Genomic DNA, 23040 nt, shown 5'->3' on the forward strand with positions numbered 1-23040 from the left:
CATATCCGACTCTTTTCAACCCCACAGACTGAGCCCGCCAGGCTCCTCTCTCCATGGAATTCTCCAGGCAAGAATCCTGGAGTGGGTACTGGAGTGGGTAGTCATTCTTCAGCATTACAGGCAGGTTCTTTATCATTTCAGCCACCAGGGAAGCTCCAGGAATACTAGAGTGAGGGGCTATTTCCTTCTCCAGGGGATCTTCCAGACCCAGGGATCAAACTCAGGTCTCCCACATTACAGGCAGATTCTTTGCCATCTGAATCACCAGGGAAGCTAATTTTTAAATTATAATAATTGCATTAATATTGAGACTAAGCAGAAAACTAAACCAAGGGATAATAGTTTTATCACCTATTTGTGAGCTTGTGTAGGGAGGATGAAAACAGAGGTAGGAATTTCTACTAATTCATATTAGGGAAGGAATGAGGAGGGATTAGGAAGACATCTTTGGTGTTTAATTGTTTGTTTGTTTGTTTTAATGCTTTCAGATAAGATGAAGCCAGCTGAGATGTCCCAGGATCCAGTATGTGAATAGGAAAGGGGAAGCTTAATGCAGATTTATGCCGGGACCCAACCCAGACTTAATGAACATTAGATGTGGGTCTAAATAAGAGCTTTCTTACAAATGAATTCAAAGAGTTTTAATTTTATCCTATTATGAAATATAAAACCCAGTTTCTTGGTAAGTTATAGATTATTTGAAGACTCTAAAACATGGACTCTTTCATTGGTCTCAACTCTTAGGTTCAATGATTCTCAGAGCTGGCTGGCCAATCAGAACCACTGAGCCTGTTTTACATGATGTTTTTCTGATCAGGAAGTCTTTCTATGATCTGCCTATGAGCGATACAGACAGGTGCTACACATTGGTGTAATACATCTAGATTCCCAGGTCCACAAATCCAGATATACATATCAATTTATTGTCATCACGGGTCTTTGGATAGCTGAAAGAATTTCATGGCACATCTTGACCATATTTCATGGCATGTCTTGTGAATGGTCTTCTTAGTCCTGCTCTGCTGAAGCACTTGTCAGAAAATATTAACAAGAAGCACCTGTGAGTCTGCCACAACCAGGGTCAAGGTTGATATTCTCAGGAAAGATTTTCTTGCAGCTTCGCATAACCTTGATGCCATTCTTCTACTCCTTAATCTCAGTAGCTTCAAAGAGAGTCCATCAGGGGATTGCCAGTAACATCCTGCATAACAGCTAACCCTGCAAGCAGCACAAGTGCCTTTCCCACTCCTGCAGTCCTCCAGCTGAATTTGCATTTTTCTTTGTGTCTGCTGTCATTTGGGCTTGAGGTTCAGATGAACAGTCTCTCTCAGTTCCTCCTATCACATAATTCTGACTAGTCTTTTCCATGCTGTTTTTCCTTGCCTTGCCATCCTCATCTTTATCTCTGCAACCTGAGAAGCTAACTTACCATCTTCATTGCCACATTTCTTTCAATCCAATTGTCACGATTCATTTTTGTTGTTGTTCAGTTGCCAAGTCATGTCTGACTCTTTGTGACATAAGGATTGCAGCATGCCAGGCTTCCCTGTCCTTCACCACCTCCTGGAGCTTGCTCAAACTCATGTCCATTGAGTCAGTAATGCCATCCAACCATCTCATCCTCTGTCATCTGCTTCTCCTTCTGCCCTTAATCTTTCCCAGTATCAGGGTCTTTTCCAATGAGTTGGCTCTTTGCACCAAGCAGCCAAAGTATCACAGTTTCAGCATCAGTGCTCCAAATGAATATTCAGGGTTGATTTCCTTTAGGATTGACTGGTTTGATCTCCTTGCAGTCCAAGGGACTCTGAAGAGTCTTCTCCAGTACCACAGTTCAAAAGCATCAATTCTTCAGCACTCAGCCTTCTTTATGGTCCAATTCTCACATCTGTATATGACTACTGGAAAAACCATAACTTTAACTATACAGACCTTTGACCCAAAGTGATATCTCTGCTTTATAATAAGCTGTCTAGGTTTGTCATAGCTTTCTTCCAAGGAGCGTCTTTTAATTCCATGGCTATAGTCACTGTCTGCAGTGATTTTGGAACCCAAGAAAATAAAGTTTTGTCACAGTTTTCATTTTTGCCCCATCTATTTGCCATGAAGTGATGGGACTGGATGTCATGATCTTAGTTTTTTGAATGATGATTTCTAAGCCAGCTTTTTCACTCTCCTCTTTCGTCTTCATCAACAGGTTCTCTAGTTCCTTTTACTCCCTTGTTTTTCTCCAGATGAAAGATAACCAGTTAACTATGAGTTAACTCTGCTCTTTCAGAGTAGCTATTCAAGTACTATTTCTGAGGTGCTTTTTTTTTTTTTCTTTTTCCAGTGAAAGTGCTGTTTTGATTTCTTACCAATGAATTCATTGTTACCAACTCAGATAGTGAAGGGATCTTGTAGAGAGGACTCTCAGGCAAAATTTTCATCAGAAAGATGAGAATTGTGGTTGTAAACTGTGATCAAAAAAGTAATCTGAATAGAAATCAATATAAAATTATCTGATTTAAAGGTGTATGCCTTACTTTGCAGACCCTTCACAAAACATTTGAAGCCAGTCTTTGTAGTAGACTCCAGGCTATCAACTTCCCAGGTGGTACTAGTGGTAAAGAACCTGCCTGCCAATGCAGGAGACGTAAAAGACACAGGTTCGATCCCTGGGTTGGGAAGATTCCCTGGAGAAGGAAATGGCAACCCACTCCACTATTCTCACCTGGAGAATCCCAAGGACAGAGGAACGCAGCAGGCTACAGTCCATGGGATCGAGTCGGACACGATTGAAGTGACTGAGCATGCCAGACTATCAGCTTTTCTTGTCACTTTTATCTGTAGTAGGGCCAGTAGCAGTGATGCCTATGATGTTTACCCAATGTCCAACTTAGAATGTATATTACATTTCCATAATGGCTTCTAAAACATCAAGAACAGTCTCCTTAAGGAAAGTTTATTTTGTGGATAAACAGTAAATAATAACAAAAGGTCTCTTTCTGACTTCTTATATGTCTGTTCTATAGGAGGATGGATGCGGCCAGAGGGTGGACAGTTTCAAGAAATCTAAAGTGGGAAAGGAATGAGAAAAGTGTGTATGGCTATTACAAGAAGACTGGTAGTTTAGATTAGAGGCTGGCAAACATCTTCTCAAAGAGCCAGAGAATAACTACCAATATTTTAGGTTCTGAGGATCACATGGTCTCTGTTGGAGCTACTTAACTCTGCTCTCATCACATGAAAGCACCACAGGTGATGAGCATAGCTGATGCAAATGAGCATGGCTGTGTTCTGATGAACTCTTTCAAAACAAGCAGCAAGCCTGATTTGGCAGATGGGCCATAATTTGCCAACCCTGTGTTAGATTATAGTTAATAGTTGGTGTAGTTATGTTATAGAAAAGAACAAGAGTCATGAGTGCAAGATCCATCTCTAACACTAGCTGTTAATATGTAGAGACAACTTTTTTTTTCCTAGCTAGCACTATTTTCAGATCTGTAAAATGAGGGTTAAACTTACCTTGTCTAAAGTTTCTCTCTGCTGTAAAATTATATGAGTTACCTCATTTGTCTTTTTTTTAATAAGAAAAATGTGTGTGTTTTTATAAAGACTAAAGAAAAATCATTCAGAAAATGATGCTAAGCACTTAAAATTTTCAAAATGGTTAATTTGTCTGGTAGAGAGAAAGGAAGGAAGCTCCTATTCCAAATAAATGGAATGTTATCTTAGTTTTATTCTTGTGAGTTATCAGAATTTGTCATGGCTCCCTTAAGAAATTCCAACAGAGGATCAGGGCCCATGAAGCCCTGAGGAGTACAGGATTGATGTAGTTAAAGCTTTTTTATTTTTATTTTTATTTTTTCTGACTAAATCATCTCTGATTTTCAGGAAAGAACAGCCATAGTTTGCTGATACCAAGACATTCTTTTCAACCCTCAGTCTTGGTTAAAATTATTATTTCTGGATCCCATCCCATGTATTTATTGACACCAAGCTTCTCAAGATGATCCCTTTTGTGGGTTTATGGAAAGCATGGTATCTGTGTTTTGTTACCAAACAAAATAATGCAAGATTTTGAAAATTAAAAAAGAAAAAATAAAGATTTATTTGGAGTCCTAAGAATTGCAGTTCAGAAATTATCATACTAAGTGGAGTATGTTATACAGAGAAAGACAATATTATATGATATCATTTATATGTGGAATCTAAAAAAATAATAGTAATACAAAGAAGATCTCCTGGAGAAAGAAATGGCAACCCACTCAAGTATTCTTGCCTGGAAAATCCCATGGACGGAGGAGCCTGGTAGGCTACAGTCCATGGGGTCGCAAAGAGTCAGACACAACTGACTGACTTCACTTTGCTTCACTTCACTTCAATACAAATTAATTCATTTATGAAACAGAAAAAGATTTGTAGACATAGAAAACAAACTTATGGTAACCAAAGAAGAAAGGGTGGGGAGGGCTATATTAGGAGTATGGAATTAATACACTACTATAAGTAAAATGAACAACAAAGGCTTACTGTATAGCATAGGAAACTATATCCCATATCTTGTGATGACCTATACTGGAAAAAGAATTTGAAAAATGTATATTAATCTTAATTACATATACATGTAATTGAGTCATTTTGCTGGACAGCTGAAACTAACACAATATTGTCATTCAACTATACTTCAAAAATAAAAAAAAGGAATTGTAGTTCTGGAGACACAGATTCTGGTAAAACCTAATGAGTGTTTTGAGGAAGAGAAAGAGTCAGGGGCTTATAAAGACAAAAAGATATGATGTTATTAAAAGTTACCTGGGGAGAACTGGAGAACTGTGACTGACTGTGAGCTGAGTGAGAAAATACTTTTCCTTAAGGAATTGCAAGTTGTTTTAGCATAGGAATCCGAAAGAAGATAGACTGCCACAAGGTATTTTATGATAAGGGTCTGATAAATATCTTGAGTTTCTAGCAGATATTCTGGATGTCTTCATTAGTATAATAAGTGGCCAAAAGTTCAGATTCCGTCCAGACCAAGACATGCATAAGTTGTACTTCCTCAGTGGCCTCTCGGCTACATTTTAGAGAGCTTTCTTAGCAATACCAAATTCATTTTGATTTTTCTTTCTCTGCTTTTATCAATACCAACTTCTTTATTAATATTTATGTAGGCACTTCATGGCATGTTTGAATCAAATTCTTTGTACAAATAGAAAGGTGTAATTGTTCAAAACCCCTCCAGAAACTAATGTGACCCTGCTTTACTTGTGTATCACCAGAACCAGTCCTAGAGACCACAGTTAGCCTACCCAACAGAATGATCAAAGTTCTCTGGTGTGTGCATGCTAAGTCACTTCAGTCCTGTCTGACTCTTTGCAACCCTATGGACTGTAGCCCATCAGTCTCCTCTGTCCATGGGATTCTCCAGGCAAGAATACAGGAGTGGGTTGCCATGTCCTGCTTGAGGGGATCTTCCTGACCCATGTTTAAGGGAAGGGTTTGACCCCATGCTCTTACATCTCTTGCATTGGCAGGCAAGTTCTTTAACACTAGTGCCACCTGGAAGCCCGATTTCTCTGGTAGGTCTAACCATTCCCTTAACCTAATCTTCAGCTTGAATTTTACAAAACCAGAGCTATGCATGTATTAATCCTATGCTCAAAAGTTAAACCACAGACAGTATGATGAAACAAAGACTCCACCTATTCATTAAACATAATATTAATACATATTTTTTCATGGCGCATTTTATGTTAGGTATTGAGCAAAGAAAAGGGATTCAGACATAACCATTTACCCTACGACTGAACCATCTCCTGAGGGTACTGAGAACATTCACCAGTGCTTGTGTTACTAACATGCAGTTAGGTATACTTGGCAGCTATGTGGCGGCATTTATTCTAGATAATCTTCACTGAGCACCTACATTCCAACTGTTGTTGAAGAATAAGTGACATATCACTCAACAATCAGAGAAAAGGGTGAGTTTAGATAGATGGAATAGATTAAGCCAAGGTAGGAAAGAATTAATGAGAATTTGGGGAGAAACAGCAAGCTCAGCATGCAAAGTGTTGAGAACTATGACCTGAGGTCAAGATGAAAATACAGGTTGAAAATGAATTATAAAACCCTTGAATCCTATATCATGGAATTTGGATATTTTTACCCCCAAGGTGAAAGAGAAAACACTGAACATTTTTGAGAGGAGGATTAAATAATCAGATTTAGAAAGTGAGCGTGAATGACATGGTTGAAAATGTATAAGATGAGGAAAAATCTGTAAGCTAAAAGGCTGGATAGGAAGGTAAATTATGTCTCACAAAATTATAAAGGAGTTATTGAACTTAATCTGGGGTGTTGAAAATGGCAAGAGAAGAAAATGAGAAACTTTTCAATCAAAGCAGTGAAAATTTAAGAGTTATATAATACCTGGTGCCTCTGGTATTTCTATATTATACTACTGAATATGCCTTGTTCATAGAAATGGCTCATTTTAAAAATGTTTTTACTTTGTATTTATTGTTTAAACTGAAGGCTAATAAGAACCAAATTTTGTTTACCATATTAATGTTTGAGCTTAGCTTATACATTACCTCTAATTTAATCACATACTAGGTTTTTAAACCTGATACATTAGTCTTAAAATGTTTATTTTATATTGTGATATTCTCTATTCCATAGTCCCCTTTCCCACTTCATAGATCACATGTTCCAATGTCACAGAGTCTCTTGGTAGTGCATTTTGAACACTCTGGGAATTAATATTGGCAGCTATTTTTGATCCTTAAAAGAATAGCTTCAATAGAATAATGGCTGCCCAATCTATAGTTTATCATTAAGGAAATATGGGAAGTTAAGGTCAGTGAGGTAAAATATTTAATTGTTACAGCAAAAGTAATGATGTGGTAATTTGTTAGAGAGAGGCAAAGGAAATATTTTGTCCTTTCTGTATAAGGATGATGGGCTTCCCTGGTGGCTCAGATGGTAAAGAATCCACCTGCAAGGCAAGAGACCTGGGTTCGATTCCTGGGTTGGGAAGATGCCCTGGAAGAGGGCATGGCAACACACTCCAATATTCTTGACTGGAGGATCCCCATGGACAAAGGAGCCTGATGGGCTACAGCCCATGGGGGTCACAAAGAGCTGGATGCAACTAAGCACATATAAGAGTGATCTGACCTTTTTATTTTTTTATTTTCACATTGTATTGTCATTCTTTTTAAGAACCTTTCATCATATTGTCATTTTTCAGTGACACAAAAAAGCAAGTTGAAGTGAAAATAATATCTCAGACTAGCAAACTCCTAAATATTGTATTTTTAATGTTTATTATTATTTTAATGATTGTATATGAGCAATTTTTTTTTACTTTGCTATTTTATAAGTAATTCATTCTGTTTTTAATCAAAATGTACAATTCATCTACAACTCTATTCTTCTGACTTTCATGCTTAGGTCCTGACTGTTTCAGACAATGCTTAGTTTTGTTTTGTTTTGTTTTTTATCTATTTAGAGTGATCATTTAGCTCAGTAATAACCTGACAATTCCATTGTGCTTGGAAGCAGTTTTCATCCCCATATCCTTCAAATTCCTGAACCAGCATTCCAACAAGGATTTTTCCTCTACCAGATTATTTTCCAAGTTCACCAGGGCAAAATCTTCAGCAATTGGACAACCATCTTATACTAGGCATGATTTCACCCCATATTCCACTCAAGATAGGGCCCCTTTGCCATTCCCCAAACACTATTCTACTAACTATTTTATTGGACCACTCCTGACATCACTTGTACCTGTTTCAATCCTCTATAAACTAGACGTGAAGATACCAGAAATTTTTACTGTGGAAAATTGTGAAGAATAAAAGGATGGGAGCTAAAGTAGGCAAGGAGAACTTTAGACCATGATTCAGGTCTGGTAGATATAAAAATAGAGAGGAAAGTACGAACTGGATAAGAATCTCAGTCATAAACACTCATAAATATATTTCCAGGCAAATAGCAGTATTTTCAAGTTATCCAAAACATTGACAATAAAAAAAAATATGGAATTCAAAAAATTTTCAAATTGCATGTATTTTCCTAAATCACCATTTAAAAATCCCTTTCCTGACCATTATTATAAGCCATCTATCAAAGACCCATCCAGAGTAAGAAGTTGTCTTCTTCTACGGAATACAATGGCACATTTTATTCTCAGTAGAACAGATCTTCTGGGAACAATGACACTGATGGGGGATCTAGTTACTTGAAGGAATGGCATAAACAAAAGCAGCATAAAGACTATTCATTTATTTAGAAACATTTCAAAGTACAGACAGAAAAACACTATGGACATCACCAGAAATCAAAAAGTTTCATAAGACACAAATCATAGAGAGGTTTCAAAATATAATTCTTGTCGTCCTCTTTTATGTAGGCAAAAGTAGTTAGTCCCACTGAAAAATTCAGTTAGATTCCTTTAAAGCGGTGTACTTTCTAGTGCTGCAAGTAACAACGTTATAAATTTCAACATCTACCAAAGAACGTCTTTATTTTCAAGTTGAGAGCACATCATATACCATGATTTATGAAGTTAAAGATAAAAGAACTGTTCTTTTATGAAAATGTTTCCAATTTCATAAGAGAATTGCTACTATTATAATTTATTTCCTAGTAGTAAGATTGCTGTCACAGTTATTCAAACACGCTTTCCTTAAAGATGTTGTTGTTATCCTTTGGCATTTAGGAATATAAGATGTTCCCATAGCCAACACTTGAATATGTTAGCAGCACTGGCTATTAATTACATTGCCTATAATGTATGTTTAGAATTCAAATTCTGGAGAATGATGGACCAGGAGAGAATTAATATTTATTGAAAGCTAACTGTAAGTCAGGAACTATGATAAACATTCTGGGTTCAACTTCCTATGAAATCTTTAGAGCTGGATGAAATATGCATTATCCATATTTTAAAAATGAGGAAACTAGTGATTCAGAGAGCCTGGGGAGTGGGTCAGGCCCAATGGTTACTTACTGACCAGGCTGGGACTAGTGACTCAGAGAGCCTGGGGAAGTGGGTCAGGTCCAATGGCTACCTACTGGCCGGCCTGGGACCATGCCACATCCCAGGGTGCAGTTTTGCAACAAAACACATATGTGTTGGTACTCCAGATCCTAATTATAAAACACTACTTCATCTTACTAAATTAGACATTAATTGACAATACTACACTTAAATGACTTCCCTGGTGGCTCAGACGGTAAAGAAACTGCCTGCAATGTAGTTCAATCCCTGGGTTGGGAAGATCCCCTGGAGAAGGGAATGGCAATCCACTCCAGTATTTTTGCCTGGAGAATCCCATGGACAGAGAAGCCTGGGACACTACAGTCCCTGGGGTTGCAAAGAGTCAAATACGACTGAGCAACTAACACTTCCACTTTCTTTTCATACTTAAATATATGTTAGATAATGTTAAGACTATAAATAGGGTTATACAGCAGGGTCCTTATCTTCAAAGAACATACTTCTTATATATCAATTCACAGTAGAGATAATTTGCAAAGTTTCTACCAAGAAGACCTCTGGATATATTTAAATCTATAAGACCCTAAGCTGTGCTGTCATAGGTGGTATTACTGATCCTATCATGTGTGGTTTTAGCTAAGTTTATGCCTATAGACATGTAGAGATTCCTTGATAATTATATAGAAGAAAGCTCTGCCTCAGTTGTCATGTAAGCAAAGGAGGGAGAAACACTAACAGAGAAACCAACAATTATGCAAAAGAAAATCCAGATAATATTCTATGTTAATGCATTCACATGCCTGCCATGTATCTGTCAAAATAATGTCAACATGCTTTCATGTGCATCATTACATTGAGTGATACAGTGCAAATCTTAATATCTTCATTGTAAAGTACCAAATCACCCAAAGTTAAATAATTCACCTACCCAATCTTAATATATTAGTAAAATTTATAGTAAACATATATACTTATAGACATGTGTTTTGGGTTTTTTTTGTTTTTTTTGTAGAAAGTCTGTTGTTAAATGTTTACCAGTACACCGATGATTTTAACTGCTGGAATTCTCTAGAGTTCCCATTTACATCTATTTCTTTCTTTTTGTATTCACTTTCTATATGTAGTATATCCACTTCCCTGAATTCAGGAGATCCTAGATTCGATCCCTAGGTTGGGAAGACCCCCTGGAGAACAGAGAAGCCTGATGGGCTACAGTCCATGTGGTCACAAAGAGTGACACAACTGAGCAACAAAGCACACATACACACACACACACACAATTTTTACTAAGTTTGGTCTTCCTGGTGGCTCGGCGGAAAAGAATCTACCTGCCAATGCAGGAGATGTGGGTTTGGCTCCTGGGTTAGGAAGATCCCCTGGAGAAAGAAATGGTAACCCACTTCAGTATCCTTGCCTGGGAAATCTCATGGACAGAGGAGCCTAGCGGGCTATAGTCCATGAGGTTGCAAAGAGTCGAACATGACTTAGGGACTAAACAACAACAAATTTTTACTAAGACTTTCATCTTGACTCTTCCAAAAATTGGAATATCCAATCCTTTCTTCCTTAAACGTGGGTGCATATATGACTCACCACACTATTGTTCCATAAGATTGTCAGTCAGAAGTTCAAATTTTTGATTTATACACAACAAAACTGTTCTCCAAAATTGAGCCTCTTCATAAATTCTCAATCTCAGTTAGTGACAACATTGTTTAAAATCCATTTAAGCTTTTTAGTTTACATGGTGCATGACACCATGTCTGAAATGGCTCCAGCCTCATCACTCAGTGAATTCAGTTTTGCTTCATTTTTGCAATGTAAGTTTTACAACAAAAGTTGTTCTTTCCTTTTTCTTTTCATTCCCCATCCACTAGGTTTTCAATCAAATACTGTCAACTTTACAAAATATTTTTTGAATCTATGCTCTCCTCTGGCTTCTTTTGCTCTAGTTAGACCCTGTCTCTGCCTTTGATTACAGAAAGACTTCCTCCCCACAGTTTCCACAAAGCTTCAGTCATCTACCTAGAACTATCTGACCCTATTACTTCCCCTTCTCATAAATTCTTCATTGTTACTTAATTCCCTGAACCAAATTAGAAGACATAGCCCCTTTTGGTAAACAAGATCTTGCCTGATATGGCATGAGCTTTATCCCTGTCTGAAGCCATTTCATGCTCCAGACATGCTCAATTGTTTCTAGTTCCTCCATAAGTGATTCTTCATCTGGACTGTATTTCTTGAGGCTGCCTCTTCTTTCTGGAATGTCCTTTCATCCTTTTGTAACTCAACCTTCAAAATTTTCATGCGGTATCATCCTCTCCCCAGATTTGTTAGGAGGTCCCCAGTCAGAGAACCTTTGTTTCCATGGACACTTTTGCTTACCATTGTACTTAATACATGTACACTTGCACAATGCTTGTCATTATGTGTTTATGTCAAATATATTGCTCTCCAGAACTTAATATTTTTTGAGGGTAAGGGTCTCTTTGTGTCCCAAAGTTTATCACAATTGCTGGCTCAAAGTGAGTGCTTAGTACACTTATCTACCTGAAGGGCTTAAAACAGACTATTTTCTACTTTTCTTAAAAATGTTATTATTTGTCTTATATCTATGTTTGTTTTTAATTAATATGTCCACTTGTTTTAGGACATATTTGACCACATGAACTACTGGAGGATTTTTCTTACGTGTTATACATCATAGATCTCTTCCACTTTCCTTTATCTTGCTAGCTTTTGTCTTAGAATACATAATATCTGCCATTTTGTAATGATGAGCTGAAAAAATATTATTATAGTTTTGAAAATATATTTATGATTGTTTCTTTTAAATCTCACATTTTTAAAATGTCAAGAGTTATATGTTTAAGATATTAAAGCATATGATTATATCACATAAAATTGTCAACACAGTGAAAAAATTTAGAGTCCTTGAAAGATAATTAATGTCTTATCTATCAAAACAAAATACTCATGCTTCTTTAATCAGGTACTTAATATATTCAAATAATACCTTAAAAATTGTACTAAAACTCAATTCTAGTAAACTTAAATTATCCCAGTATTTTGAGTCATGAACAATCTCAGATTTAGATACCCTGCCCCAGGAGATCAGGTCTCAAAACACATAAACACACACAAACACACACACACACTGCTGTCAGGATTTTTTAATTGAAAAATCACTCAGAAAATTTTATCTGCTATTTCTCTCCCATACCTCTGAAATATTAGCTATTGACTACCCTCTATGGCTGGGAAAAATAGTTAATTAAGTTTCAGTTTACAATGATAATATTAGAAATAAAACTAGTTTCAATCTTAGGTGCTAGTGACCTTGAAGCTACTTCTATATACTAAAATTTGGTAAATATCTCAGCATTCAAATATAGTCATGTGTCCATGCAAGGAAGTGTTTTCTGCAAAAGTTTGTAATTAATCACAATAATAAAAGCATCATGGTGTCAGCAGTTAAGAATTTGGAAAAGAAAGAAAATGAGGCACAAAACGTTTGAGAAGAGATAAGATATAAATTGCCTGAGTAATTTGCAGTCTTCCCAGGTGACTCAGTGGTAAAGAATCTACCAGCCAATGCCTGGAAAATCCCATGGACAGAGGAGCCTGGTAGGCTACAGCCCATGGGGTCGCAGGGAGTCGGACATGACTGAGCGACTTCACTCCAATCACTTCACTCACTTCACTCACTTCATACTTTATCACTGGAGAAGGAACTGGCAACCCACTCCAGTATTCTTGCCTGGAGAGTCCCATGGACTGAGGAGCCTGGCAGGCCATGGTCCATGGGGTCGCAGAGAGTCAGACACGACTGAAGTGACTGAGCAATGCAAGAGACCCAAGAGATGCAGATTTGATCCCTGGGTTGGGAAGATCCCCTAGAGAAGGAAATGGCAACCCACTCCAGTATTCCTGCCTGGAAAATCCCATGGCCAGAGGAGCCTGGCAGCCTACAGTTCTTGGCGTTGCAAAACAGTCAGACACAACTTAGTGACTAAGCAACAACAAAAGTAATAAGCAGCAACAAAAGTGAAAAAGTCATCACTAAAATTCAGATTTAAATTCCCACTCTGATTTTTTTAAAAAAATTAAATGCATTTGATCTAAAGTGTTTTTAAGTTCTTTCAGGATACAACTATAATGAAAGAGTCCAATTACATTACTGCTTCAAAAATTAATTATATACCTTACAAAAGACCAGAAATATTAGCCCTATTTTATTATTATGGCTATCTGTTGCTGATTAACAAAGTGACACAGAACTAATGGCATAAATAAATACCTTTATTATATTCCAGACTTCATGGATCAGGAATTTAGACAGGCCACACAGGAGTAGTTTGTCTATAATTTGCAATGTTTGAAGTCTTAGGCAGAAAGACTCAAAAACTGGAGACAGGAGTCATCTGTATTAGTCTTCACACGCATGCCTGATGCCTGATGCTATCTGCTGGCTGGGATCTCTATTGAGGCTGATGACCAGAACAGCTCCAGGTCCCCCTCCATGTGGTTGAGGCTTCATGACAGCATGATGACGGAGTTGTAGGAGCAAGTACCTCAAGATGACCAGGCAGCTGTTATATCATCTTTAATGACCTTTGCTTGGTCACTGCCACTTTAGGCACAGGTTACTCATATTCAGATCGGGACAATGTCACCCCCACCTCTCATGGAGAGAATGTCATCATCTTATTGCAACAACTGTGTCTGGGAAGACAGATCAACTGTAAATACCTTGAGAAGTACACACTTCTCTATTTGCCTGCAAAAGAAAAATCAAGGAACCAAACAATGCACTTTCAGGTAGTATTTCAAGGTCAATAAATGTGTATAAAATGAACATTAAATGGATTGCACTTTGTTTTTTAAATTTTTAACTGATTAGTTTTAGAGATCAGTCCAAAAACAAAAAACAAATAAACCTATAATAAACGCTAGAGGCAACATCCCATAGTGGGGAAGGGCGTGGACTCTGTTGCTGCCCTCTGGTCCTGGTGCCAACACTCACTATCTATGTTGCCTCGGCTAGTTATCCTCTCTAGGTCTGTTTCTTCCTCAATTGTGATAATGTCTGATAACTTGTTATGGGGATTCAATAAATTAATTGTGTATAGAATAGTGCCTGAAACATCATAAGCACTATCATCTAGAAAATTAAAAACCATATCTCCAAATTCAGGCAGCAAAAACACTGACAAATCGTGTCTGTATTTTTAATCTCATACACAAATTTTTTATTTTCTGTCTGCAAATCACTTTCCAGTAGAGCAAACGAGGCATCCTGATCTGGCAAAGGTGTCATTTTAATAAATTCCACCAAGACCTTCCTAAAGCAGATGTATTGTAGCTAATGAGTTAGCTATAACAATTCCAGGGATAGAAAGCATAGAGGTAGTTAAACAGAGTGTCATTATGTCTAGCCTGATTCTCTGATAAAGTTCATAAGTATGCATGGAGAGGTAAGAGGAGATCATCTATTTATTCTCCTCTAAGAGAGTGACAACAATTCCTCTACTGGTGAATTTGCAATTAAAATTTTCTCTATCCCAGGCACAAATATTCAGCTTTATCTGCTGTCTGCACTCTGTCCATTACATAAACCTTACAGAAATAAATAATATTCCCTTGTGCCACCATTTCTGCCACATAAATAGTCATTTTAAATGGCAAGAGATTAAGAAACCACTGAACGGTGAGTTTTCTGATATTTCCAGCGTAAATAAATCGCAGTAAGAAAAATTCACTTCTTCTATCAAAGGAATGGTATCAGTAATCCTGCCTAAATTGAGAGCAATACTATCCATGGAACTACACTCAACTATTACATAATATGTTCTAGATTCAAAATCCTACCAACTAATATTTGGTGCAACCATTTACAGTCAAAGGAGAAAAGAAGGGGGTTCATCTCAAAGATATACAAAAATGAGACTGAGACAGAGCCACAAGACAGAGAACAATATTTTTGAAAAATTTTGTTCTTTATGGACTCAAACATGCAGCAACCGGTAAAAAGAAAATAATTTTTAACAAAAATGTTTATATACACTCTCAAAAAATTCTCATCCTTTAAGCAATAAATGACGGATATATAATGAGCCAAGCACCAACAAGAAATAGAAAATAATGAACAAAAATTGAAATGATCTCTAAATTCATGGAGCACATAGTTTGCTGAGAAAGGAACTTAAGTAATCAAATCATCACATAATGATCTCAAACCACAGATGTGGATGGAGAAACATAAATATCATATGATATTGCTTATATATATAATAGGGGGCTGGAATGTAAAAGCAGGAAATCATGAAACACCTGGGGTAACAGGGAAATTTGGCCTTGGAGTACAGAATGAAGCAGGACAAAGGCTAATAGAGTATTGCCAAGAGAAGGCACTGGTCATAGCAAACACTCTCTTCCAACAACACAAGAGAAGATTCTACACATGGATATCACCAGATGGTCAACATCAAAATCAGATTGATTATATTCTTTGCAGCCAAAGATGGAGAAGCTCTATACGGTCAGCAAAAGCAAGACTGGGAGTGGACTGTGGCTCAGATCATGAACTCCTTATTGCCAAATTCAGATTTAAATTGGAGAAAGTAGGGAAAAACACTAGACCATTCAGGTATGACCTAAATCAAATCCCTGATGATTATACAGTGGAAGTGAGAAATAGATTTAAGGGACTAGATCTGATAGACAGAGTACCTGAAGAACTATGGACAGAGGTTCGTGATATTGTACAGGAGACAGGGATCAAAACCATCGCCAAGAAAAAGAAAAGCAAAAAAGCAAAATGGCTGTCTTAGGCCTTACACATAGCTGTGAAAAGAAGAGAAGCAAAAAGCAAAGGAGAAAAGGAAAGATATTCCCATCAGAATGCAGAGTTCCAAAGAAGAGCAAGGAGAGATAAGAAAGCCTTCCTCAGCGATAAATGCAAAGAAATAGAGCAAAACAACAGAATGGGAAAAACTAGAGATTTCTTCAAGAAAATTAGAGATACGAAGGGAACATTTCATGCAAAGATGGGCTTGATAAAGGACAGAAATGGTATGGACCTAACAGAAGCAGAAGATATTAAGAAGAGGTGACAAGAATGCACAGAAGAACTGCACAAAACATCTTCAAGACCCAGATAATCACGATGGTGTGATCACTCACCTAGAGCTAGACATCCTGGAATGTGAAGGCAAGTGGGCCTTAGAAAGTATCACTACGAACAAAGTTAGTGGAGGTGATGGAATTCCAGCTGAGCTATTTCAAATCCTGAAAGATGATGCTGTGAAAGTGCTGCACTCAGTTCAGTTCAGTTCAGTTGCTCAATAGTGTCCGACTCTTTGAGACTCAGTGAATTGCAGCACGCCAGGCTTCTCTGTCCATCACCAACTCCTGGAGTCTACCCAAACCCATATCCATCGAGTCGGTATGCCATCCAACCATCTCATCCTCTGTCGTCCCCTTCTGCTCCCGCCCCCAATCCTACCCAGCATTAGGGTCTTTTCCAATGAGTCAACCCTTCCCATCAGGTGGCCGAAGTATTGGAGTTTCAGCTTCAACATCAGACCTTCCAATGAACACTCAGGATTGGTCTCTTTTAGGATGGATTGACTGGATCTCCTTGCAGTCCAAGGGACTCTCAAGAGTCTTCTCCAACACCACAGTTCAAAAGCATCAATTCTGCGGCGCTCAGCTTTCTTCACCGTCCAACTCTCACATCCATACACGACCACTGGAAAAACCATAGCCTTGACTGGACAGACTTTTGTTGGCAAAGTAATGTCTCTGCTTTTAAATATGCTATGTAGGTTGGCCATAACCTTCTTTCCAAGGAGTAAGCGTCTTTTAATTTCATGGCTGTAGTCACCATCAGCAGTGATTCTGGAGCTCAAAAAAATAAAGTCTGACACTGTTTCCACTGTTTCCCCATCTATTTCCCATGAAGTGATCGGACCAGATGCCATGATCTTAGTTTTCTGAGTGTTGACCTTTAAGCCAACTTTTTCACTCTCCTCTTTCACCTTCATCAAGAGGCTCTTTAGTTCTTCTTCACTTTCTGCCATAAGGGTGGTGTCATCCGCATATCTAAGGTTATTGATATTTCTCCTGGAAATCTTGATTCCAGCTTGTGTTTCTTCCAGCCCAGCATTTCTCATGATGTACTCTACATGTAAGTTAAATAAGCAGGGTGACAATATACAGCCTTGACGTACTCCTTTTCCTATTTGGAACCAGTCTGTTGTTCCATGTCCAGTTCTAACGGTTGATTCCTGACCTGCATACAAAATTCTCAAGAGACAGGTCAGATGGTCTGGTATGCCCATCTCTTTCAGAATTTTCCACAGTTTATTGTGATCCACACAGTCAAAGGCTTTGGCATAGTCAATAAAGCAGAAATAGATGTTTTTCTGGAACTCTCTTGCTTTTTCTATGATCCAGCAGATGTTGGCAATTTGATCTCTGGTTCCTCTGCCTTTTCTAAAACCAGCTTGAACATCTGGAAGTTCACCGTTCACGTGTTGCTGAAGCCTCGCTTGCAGAATTTTGAGCAGTACTTTACTAGCATGTGAGATGAGTGCAACTGTGCGGTAGTTTGAGCATTCTTTGGCATTGCTTTTCTTTGGAATTGGAACGAAAACTGACCTTTTCCAGTCCTGTGGCCACTGCTGAGTTTTCCAATTTTGCTGGCATATCAAGTGCAGCACTTTCACAGCATCACCTTTGAGGATTTGAAATAGCTCAACTGGAATTCCATCACCTCCACTAGCTTTGTTCGTAGTGATGCTTTCTAAGGCCCACTTGACTTCACATTCCAGGATGTCTGGCTCTAGGTGAGTGATCACACCATCGTGATTATCTGGGTCATGAAGAGCTTTTTCGTACAGTCCTTCTGTGTATTCTTGCCACCTCTTCTTAATATCTTCTGCTTCTGTTAGGTCCATATCATTTCTGTCCTTTATCGACCCTATCTTTGCATGAAATGTTCCCTTGGTATCTCTAATTTTCTTGAAGAGATCTCTAGTCTTTCCCAATCTGTTGTTTTCCTCTATTTCTTTGGTGCACTCAATATGCCAGCAAATCTGGAAAACTCAGCAGTGGCCACAGGACTGGAAAAGGTCAGTTTTCATTCTAATCCCAAAGAAAGGCAATGCCAAAGAATATTCAAACTACCACACAATTGCACTCATCTCACACGCTAGTAAAGTAATGCTCAAAATTCTCCAAGCCAGGCCTCAGCAATACGTGAACCGTGAACTTCCAGATGTTCCAGCTGGTTTTAGAAAAGGCAGAGGAACCAGAGATCAAATTGCCAACAGCCGCTGGATCATCGAAAAAGCAAGAGAGTTCCAGAAAAACATCTATATCTGCTTTATTGACTATGCCAAAGCCTTTGACTGTGTGGATCACAGTAAACTGTGGAAAATTCTGAAAGAGATGGGAATACCAGATCACCTGACCTGTCTCTTGAGAAACCTGTATGTAGGTCAGGAGGCAACAGTTAAAACTGGACATGGAACAACAGACTGGTTCCAAATAGGAAAAGGAGTATGTCAAGGCTGTATATTGTCACCTTGCTTATTTAACTTACATGCAGAATACATCATGAGAAACGCTGGGCTGGAAGAAGCACAAGCTGGAATCAAGATTGCCGGGAGAAATATCAATAACCTCAGATATGCAGGTGACACCACCCTAATGGGAGAAAGTGAAAAGGAACTAAAAAGCCTCTTGATGAAAGTGAGAGAGGAGAGTGAAAAAGGGGGCTTAAAGCTCAACATTCAGAAAACTAAGATCATGGCATCTGGTCCCATCACTTCATGGCTACCAGATGGGGAAACAGTGGATACAGTGGCTTACTTTATTTTTCTGGGCTCCAAAATCACTGCTGATGGTGATTGCAGACATGAAATTAAAAGATGCTTACTCCTTGGAAGGAAAGTTTATGACCAACCTAGATAGCATATTAAAAAGCAGAAAAATAAATAAATAAATAAAAAATAAAAAGCAGAGACATTGCTTTGCCAACAAAGGTCCATCTATTCAAGGCTATGGTTTTTCCAGTAGTCATGTATGGATGTAAGAGTTGGACAGTGAAGAAAGCTGAGCGCTGAAGAATTGATGCTTTTGAACTGTGGTGTTGGAGAAGACTCTTGAGAGTCCCTTGGACTGCAAGGAGATCCAACCAGTCCATCCTAAAGGAGATCAGTCCTGGGTGATCATTGGAAGGACTGATGCTGAAGCTGAAATTCCAAGACTTTGGCCACCTGATGGGAAGAGTTGACTCATTGGAAAAGACCCTGATGCTAGGAAGGATTAGGGGCAGGAGGAGAACGGGATTACAGAGGATGAGATGTTTGGATGGCATCACCGACTCGATGGAGATGGGTTTGGGTAGACTCCGGGAGTTGGTGATGGACAGGGAGGCCTGGTTTGCTGCCGTTCATAGGGTCACAAACAGTCAGACAAGACTGAGTGACTGAACTGAACTGAAATGATTGCTTATATATGGAAACTTTGAAAAAGTGCTGCAAATGAGTTAAAAAAACAGAAAGAGAGTTACAGATATGGAAAATAAATTTATATTTACTCGGGGATATAGAGGGAGTAAACTGGAAGTTAGCAGTTGACATATACACACTACTATATATAAAGTGTGTGGGTGTATGTGTGTGCATGTGTGTTTAGTCATGTCCACTGTTTGTAACCCCATGGACTCTAACCCACAAGGCTCCTCTGTCCATGGAATTTTCCAGGCAAGAATACTGGAATGGGTTGCCGTTTCCTATTTCAGGGGATCTTCCTGACCCAGGGAGAGAACCCACATCTCTTGTGTCTCCTGTCTTAGCAGGCAGATTCTTTTCCACTGTGCCAGAACAGGTAACTAATAAGGACTTACTGTACAGCACAGGTAACTCAACTCAACACTCTGTAATGGACTATATGGGAACAGAATCTAAAACAGAGTAGATATATGTATAATTGAACCACTTTTCTATACCTGAAACTAACACAGCATTGAAAATCAACTCTACAACAATAAAAATTATAAAAAATAAATTAAGGAAATTAATAGTGGGGTGTGCTCTAGTGAGGGACACTAGGGAAATAAATAAAAAATACCTTGAGCAATAGGATATGGAAACCTGGCTTGCTCCAACAGAGCTAAGGGCATGATCAAAAGCCCAAGGAGTGGAGGCAGGTGAGCGTGCTGAGAAGCCAAGATTGCCAGAGTGCAAGGACTTACTAGAAGGGGATGTGTTGGGCCGACTGAGATTGATGGGAAGGTAGAATTAGAGTCTGCTGATAGTGGCTATTTATATAATTTTCTAATGTAACTAAATATTTCTTAGATGATAGTGAACTCTGCAATGCTTTTGACCTAACACAAGCAGGAAATATTAAGAAGAGGTGGCAAGAATATACAGAAGGACTATACAAAAAATACCTTCAAGACCCAGATAATCATGACGTTGTGATCACTCACCTAGAGCCAGACATCCTGGAATGCAAAGTCCAGTGGGCCTTAGGAAGCATCACAACTAAGAAAGCTAGGGAGGTGATGGAATTCCAGTTGAGCTGTTTCAAATCCTAAAAGATGATGCTGTGAAAGTGATGCATTCAGTATGCCAGCAAATTTGGAAAACTCGCCAGTGGCCACGGACTGGAGAAAGTGTTTTCATTCCAAACCCAAAGAAAGGCAATGCCAAAAAATGCACAAACTACCACACAATTGCACTCATCTCACACACTATCAAAGTAATGCTCAAAATTCTCCAAGCCAGGCTTCAACACTATGTGAATCATGAACTTCCAGATGTTCAAGATGGATTTAGAAAAGACCGAGGAAGCAGAGATCAAATTCCGAAGATCCGTTGCATCATCAAAAAAGCAAGAGAGATTCAGAAAAAAATCTATTTCTGCTTTACTGACTATGCCAAAGCCTTTGACAGTATGGATCACAACAAACTGTGGAAAATTCTTCAAGAGTTGAGAATATCAGACCACCTGACCTGCCTCTTGAGAAACCTGTATGCAGGTCAAGAAACAACAGTTAGAACTGGACATGGAACAACAGACTGGTTCCATACAGGAAAAGGAGTACGTCAAGACTGTATATTGTCACCCTGCTTATTTAACTTATATGTAGAGTACATCATGAGAAACATTGGGTTGGATGAAGCACAAATTGGAATCAAGATTGCCTGGAGAAGTATCAATAACCTCAGATATGCAGATGACACTACCCTTATGGCAGAAAGCAAAGAAGAACTAAAGAGCCTCTTGATAAAAGTGAAAGAGGAGAGTGAAAAAGTTGTCTTAAAACTCAACATTCAGAAAACTAAGATCATGGCACCTGGTCCCATCACTTCATAGCAAATAGATGGGTAAACAATGACAGACTACTTTTGGGGGTTCCAAAATAACTACAGTTGGTGATTGCAGCCATGAAATTAAAAGACAATTGCTTCTTGAAGGAAAAGTTATGACCAACCTGGACAGCATATTAAAGAGCAGAGACATTACTTTGCCAACAAACGTCCATCTAGTCAAAGCTATGGTTTTAGCAATAGTCATATATGGATGTGAGAGTTGGACTATAAAGAAAGCTGAGTACTGAAGAATTGATGCTTTTGAACTGTGGTATTGGAGAAGACTCTTGGGAGTCCCTTGGACTGCAAGGAGATCCAACCAGTCCATCCTAAAGGAAATCAGTCCTGAGTATTCATTGGAAGGACTGATGCTGAAGCTGAAACTCCAATACTTTGGCCACTTGATTCGAAAAACTGACTCATTGGAAAAGACCCTGTTGCTGGGAAAGATTGAAGGAAGGAGGCGAAGGGGACGACAGAGGATGATATGGTTGGATGGCATCACTGACTCAATGGAATGAGTGGGTAAACTCCGGGAGCTGGTGATGGCTAGGGAGGCCTAGTGTGCCGTAGTCCATGGGGTCACAAATAGTCGAAATGAGTGAGTAACTGAACTGAACTGAACTGAACTAAATATTTCTTAGATGATGGTGAACTCTACAATGCCTTTGAAACAGTGTTCTCTGGAATACAGTTTCTTAACAGGATTCTTTTTTATTCTCCTGAGGAAAGTTGAAAGTTTTTAAAGTGTTTTAAGCAGAGTTTATGTTTTTGAGCTTGGATTTTGAAAATTCTCACTGGCCTTTAGGCAGCAGGGAATAAGAGCAGATATGGGGAAATCAGTGATGATGTTATTAAAATCCATGGAGGAACAAATTAGACTAGCTTGGGGGTGGTTGAGATATAAAGACATACAACCAGAATTATATTATCTCTCTCTAAAACTTTCCCTTAATGGTACTGTTATTCACCAGAGTACCAAAGAAAGCTAAAATCTTAACAAATTCTGTCCTATCCTTCATTTCCAATGTCTGATGGCTTCTTAGTTCAGTTCAGTCACTCAGTCGTGTCCAACTCTTTACGACCCCATGAATCACAGCATGCCAGGCGTCCCTGTCCATCACCAACTCCCAGAGCCCACCCAAACCCATGTCCATTGTGTCAGTGATGCCATCCAACCATCTCATCCTCTGTCGTCCCCTTCTCCTCCTGCCCTCAATCTTTCCCAGCATTATGGTCTTTTCAAATGAGTGAGCTCTTCGCATGAGGTGGCCAAAGTATTCAGCTTCAACATGTCCTTCCAATGAATACCCAGGATTGATCTCCTTTAGGATGGACTGGTTGGATCTCCTTGAAGCCCAAGGGACTCTCAAGGGTCTTCTCCAACACCACAGTTCAAAAGCATCAATTCTTCAGTGCTCAGCTTTCTTCACAGTCCAACTCTCACATCCATACATGACCACTGGAAAAACCATATCCTTGACTAGATGGACCTTTGTTGACAAAGTAATGTCTCTGCTTTTTAATATGCTATCTAGGTTGGTCATAACCTTCCTTCCAAGGAGTAAGCGTCTTTTAATTTCATAAATAGCTCTTAAATCACCTCTTTGTTTTTACATTCATCAGTTAATGATTTGACTTGTCGTGAATTTCTTCTAA

This window comes from Giraffa tippelskirchi, chromosome 4 (genome assembly GCF_054371585.1).
Source record: "Giraffa tippelskirchi isolate mGirTip1 chromosome 4, T2T-mGirTip1v1.2.pri, whole genome shotgun sequence".
In the NCBI taxonomy this organism is placed as follows: domain Eukaryota; kingdom Metazoa; phylum Chordata; class Mammalia; order Artiodactyla; family Giraffidae; genus Giraffa; species Giraffa tippelskirchi.